Source organism: Arvicanthis niloticus, chromosome 2, assembly GCF_011762505.2.
Source record: "Arvicanthis niloticus isolate mArvNil1 chromosome 2, mArvNil1.pat.X, whole genome shotgun sequence".
Lineage (NCBI taxonomy): Eukaryota > Metazoa > Chordata > Mammalia > Rodentia > Muridae > Arvicanthis > Arvicanthis niloticus.
The window spans coordinates 67,692,004-67,698,003 of NC_047659.1; positions in this window are offsets into that span (position 1 = coordinate 67,692,004).

Consider the following 6,000-nt stretch of genomic DNA (forward strand, 5'->3'; position numbering starts at 1 on the left):
TGACCAAACTTTTGATGCTTATGTCACACAGTGTTGTCATCTACAAAGATCATACTCAAGGACCACACAATTGAGTTACAAAAACCAACCAAACAAACAAAAACAAAAATCATCATCAACAACAACAACAAATCTTGCCAAAAACCCCTCATACATGGGAGGGGGTTGACAACACTCTCCATTTTCAGAGTCCTGCAATCTGGGGCCAGCAAAATAGCTCACTGGGTAAAATGCTTGTTGTTCAAGCCTGGTGACCTAAGCACAATCCATGGAAGCCACATAGAGAGAGAGAACTGACTCCACAAAATCGACCTCTGACTTCCATGTGTGTGCTATGGCACATGTAAGCCCACCACCATATACACACACAGAGATACACAGACAGACACACAGACACACACACAAATTTGTAAAAGTACTGAGATTTAAAGCCAAATATATTAAACTTAAGAAATCCTTATGTAGCTATGCAAATGGCAATAACCAATTATTTTTCAAATAATACAAATAGAAAGTAAAGATCAGGTTCTAGATGGGTGACACATGATCTTGTTATGCAGTTTTGACATATTCACAGATGGGCTGAGATGCTTCAGGGCTTGCCATGCAAGCTGAGGGTCAAAGTTTAGATTCCCCAGAATCTACAAAGTGACCTGCCTGTAAATCCAGAGCTCTAGGGACAGACACAGAGGATTTAAGGGAAGCTGACTAGCTAGACTATCCAAATCAGGGAGTTCTAGGGTTCATATTAGGGATCATTCCTCAGTATATAAGGTGGAGGAAGACATCTTCTATCAACTTCTGGCCTCCCTACACAAGTAACATGTGTACATGCACATAAAAAAATTCACTGATCCAGATATACTAATAAACTACTTATTCTCAGAACTGGAACCACTGCACACAGGAAAACAAGACATTATAAAGGCCTGACTTGAGGCCCCAGATTGTACTACTTAACCCCTCCCTACTTACTGTCCATTCATCTTGGCTATAGTGATAAATGGAAAAGCTAAGCATTTGTCATCTGCAAAAGTTTGAGTTAAGGTTTTACTTTCTTAAAACCATAAAAATGTACATGTGTGCAAGTACACATGCCAGTGTCACATGAGGACAGGTTCCCAGAGAAGCCAGAAGCATCAGCTCCCTGGAGCTGGGGTTACAAGCTGTCTGTTATAGATGTTCAGAACCAAATTCAAGTACTCATGTCTTCCAGAAGAGCAAGTGTTCCTAGCTGCTACGCTATCTCTTCAGGATCCTGTATTTCTTTTTTGAAGAACACTAGAATTCTCTAAAGCTTACATTTATAAGATACTGGTTAGGAAAATTACCCTTTGAGGGCATTGCTAGTTCACTGGGTGAAGTTACCAAGCCTGATAACCTGAGTTTGAACCCTGGGACCTACATGATGCAAGGAGAGAACTAACATCTACAGGTTGTCCCAACTCTACTCTGAACGAACACACACATACACACAAATGTAACTAAATAGATTAATCTTTGGTGTTATTTCACACTAAAAGAAATTTCCATGAAGCCACTGTAAAACTTTAAATTTCTTCTTTCTTTCTTTCTTTCTTTCTTTCTTTCTTTCTTTCTTTTTTGAGACAGGGTTTCTCTGTATAGCTCAGACTGTACTGGAACTTACTCTGTAGACCAGGCTGGCCTTGAACTCAGAAATCTGTCTGCCTCTGCCTCCCAAGTGCTGGGATTAAAGGCGTGCACCACCACTGCCCGGCAAAACTTTAAATTTCAAATGACAGGATTTTTTTTTTTAAATTGGATATTTTATTTACATTTCAGAGGCCATCCCCTTTCCCCATTTTCCTTCCCTAGAAAACCCCTATCCCATCCCCCCTTCTCCTTTTTGCTTTTATACAATTTTTTTAATGTTAATCAAAGGCTTTATAAGTTTGGTAATGCTCAATAACAAGATGCCCATACAATCAGAAGTGTAACCCAATACCCAACCTAGATATATCAACTATCTTTGACTGGAGGAGACACTCTAACATCAGCCTCCATGTTCCCCCCCTACCCCACTCTCTCTCACAAATGACAGGATTTTTGGCACATCTATCAAGCAAGTGTGCACCACCTTTAAGAAATATAAACAAAAAAAACATAAGTGGGTTTTCCAATATTTTCTTTTCAGAAACAACTAACGCTGCTACTCCTGTATGACACAGAAAACATTTCCCAGCAGTTACAGAACTGGAATGCAAACCGTGGAAAGTATAGTACCAAACAGAGGCCTTGGGGACTAAATGCCAGGATTCTGGGGTACACAAACCTCACTGCTTCAGAGGGAAATGTTATCTACTTACGTAAGTATCCAGGCAAGCTCCGTGCTAACACAAAGATTAAACTCATTCCCAACCTTACTGAAGTCAGGACCTTGCCCTTCCCAAAGTACTTTTGGAACGCTTCCTAATGCATTATTTAGCGAGCCACAGGTAACTGTAACTTCTTTCAAAGCAAATGAACACTGCTTGTGATAGTCTGGAATGCCCCTGCAACCCCAGCTACTCTCTGGACATTTGGCCTTCCCAGACAATGTCAGTTTGCCAGCATTAATGCATTCAGGCAGCATCGATCATTCTAAAACACATTCCTCAATCTTTACTCTACTGGCAAGTGAGTAAATAACAGAGTCAGTACAAAGGGGAGGAAGTTGACTAGCAAGCCAACAAGCAGTGAGCTAATGGATATGAGACTGAAGTCACTTTAAACAGAATTGCACACACAATTCTAGTCAGTTCTTTTTTCTTTCTTTTTTTTTTTTTTTTCTATTACATTCAGGTAGTCGGGAACAAAGCAAATGTAAAGATGAAAGGAGTTAGAAAAACCCCCACTCACCACACACATCAAAACATTCTTAAACAATATACAAAGGAGGTTTAGCACAAAAACAAAGCAACAGTTTGAGTCTTGTCACATGACTCCTATTAAAACTAAAAATTGGTATCAGTGTTCCAAAACCTTATTTCAAAACCAGTCATACCTCGGAAGTAGATAATTCCAGATTATGGAAAAAGGCCGAATGTACGTAAGAGTACATACTGGCAGTAACACAGAGACCCAGTTCTGTATGGACAGGTAAGACAGGTGCTGGCATGCTCAGCAATCATGTTATCTTAACACCCTAAGATTCTGAAAGCATGCCACTCCATGTCAAAACACGGAAATCCATTTTGCCTCAAGTGTTCCCAGGACCCAGTATCAAAGATACTCAATTTGCTGAACACTGTGAGCCAAATGTAACATAGGTAACAACAAACCTGGGTTCCCCAAAAGAATCCACACAACTTCTCAGTACCAGAAAAGTCAAAGAGATTGGCTCCCTAAAGATAAAAGTACTTGTGATCCTGCCATCAGCATTCACCTCAGTTTTGTACATATACCTATCCACAGACAACTAAAAAACACTCCTGGGAACACTTGTACAGGTTTAAAAACACACCCACGCTAACAGGAGAATTTCACAAGCTGGAATTGCTTGACAAGCAAATTTTGCAAACAAGGTCAAAGTTCAGTACAAGCAAAAGACAATCAAATACACGTCCACTCCCATGCTGAGAACTCATGCAAGTTCTTACATCCCAAACCAGATAGACAACACCCACATAAACACACTTGCTAAAATTTTGGCTGTCTCCTAAGGCCCACTAACCCCCAGAAAATAGCCCCAGCAACACCAGGGTCCCGCGCAAACAGAGTGTGCTAAGTCTAAGACAAGAGGACGGAGCAGAACACAAACCATAACAGCAGAGAGCACACTCCAGACACCCAGGCACAGGCCACACAGACAGTTCAAAGGCAGAAGGGCAGACCACCAGGATGTGGCCGCATGCGACCCCACAAGCAGTCTCAGATTCCTGAGGCCTCCTGGCTCATGGAAACACTGCAAGCCCAGCATGGACCCTCTCAGGCCTCTTGTCCACGTCCGGAACAAGATTGCCAGGGCCTCGGCCACCCCAAGGGTCTGCTGGTGGCCTTCTAAGAGATCAGACAGTCCCCCAAGACCCTCAGAAAGCAGAAAACTTCTTATCGCCCTCTCGGAGGCGGCCATGACAGCAAAAAAGAGCGGATTTTTTACGACAACTCCCACAATGCACGCGAACTACAACTCCCAGAGTGCAGCGGGCGGCCCCGCTGTTAACCCTGTCAGGGCTACAGGGCTGGCGAGCCCTGTACCCTTCCTCGTCCTGAAATCAAACTGTTGCACCTACTTTCAACCATCACAATCAGAAACTAACTTCGGAATTTTTGACAAACAACTACAGTTACGCTATCTCGACTCTTTCCCTTATCATATAAATACGCTCAGCTTCCCAGAGCATTATCCCTGGCAGAGTACTTTTTGTTAATCTCTAGAGATGTCACACAGTCAAATATTTACCATTGCAAGGATACATTTAGGTTCAATTAATTTTCCCTTTAACCTTTATAATTTTCTCGGCATTTTTCTAAGTTACCATAGTTCAGAGAATTTTATACTCAACACTATTAATTTAAAATACATTTTAAAAATTTCTGGGAATCAAGAGAAAGACCATCCTGTAGCTGTTAACAATGTTCTACGTCTCTCCATTTAATAAAACAATTTTCTTCAAATACATTGACTTAAAAACTTCATGGATCTTCGAGTGAGTCTTAATAAAAAAATTAATTGTGGATAATATACATTTTCAATTTCAGGCTAAAATTTTAGGAAGAAAACGTCATGTGCTAACAACACTTCCTTTTTTACACAGAAAGACTGTTTCAATAACAACAGCATATAATGCCAATTTTTTTTCCTGACTTAAGAATGTCAACAAACAACAAATAAACATTCTTATAATATTTTAAAATCTATACTGAGAATGTATTCTTTCAGGAAACTACACAGTTGCATATTTTACTCATGAACAAACTCTTTCAAAGTCTGTTTCCATTTAATTAAAAATAAGAGTTTTAAATGCATTTCCTTCAAATATTTTAGCCATAATTTCAGTAAAGATTAACAACCCATTTTTAGAGATTATTGTATCATCAATATAACTTAAAAAGCCCATGATATACACACATAAACTGACATGCCCAGACAGGTAACTGACTAATCGACAAAACAATTGTTTGGAGTTTGATGTGTGCACCAAAATGACTAGTATTCTTCCAAAATACTTGCTGTTTTTCCTAGTTCCTAATATAAAGTCAAATGTACACAATGTCCACTTTTTCCACAGAAGTATTTTGCAATTTGAAAGGGCATTCAAAATACATCATGTATTTTAGATCACAAAACTCAGAAGTCCTAGTAAACATACATATATACATCCACACCAAAGCCTTCCTATATAGATATATCTATATATTATACAGTACAATTCTTCAAATTCTATTTTAAATGATTCCCTACCTAATGTTACAGTTAGTTTATTACTATGCTTTACATCTAGTAAAGTACAATGAGAAAAATCCTTAACCATCTTAACTTTCTACTTACTTCAATTTGTACTTTAATAAATAATTAAATAATTATGACAAATGCTATACTACATACTAAGATATAAAAAATGACAAATATGTGTGTCTTTAAATTTTTAGGTTGTTATACTATTTCAGATTTCTCTAATTTTCACTTGGCACTTTAGTTAGCATTTAACCAGACAAAGTTTCATTTTCTCCCTATTTTAAATAACTATCAAACATAAACAATTGATGAATTATTTTATATATTATCCTTTTGCTGTTAAATATTTGATTTATAAGAAGGGCTCAGGAACAATGAAGAAATGAAACTGATCTCATATATTTATCCAAGCTTCTAACTTTCCTCTCAGAGTTATGAAACCATATTTTCTATTAGGCCAGTCATATTTTCTTTTATTTTAACTGTTACAATAAAAAATTAAAGTCATTATATATTAAAATGAATATAAGAATTGCACTGGAAAAAACTTTCTAATTTTTTTCTATTTAACATTTTTTGAAAAGTAATTTAGCCCAATATAT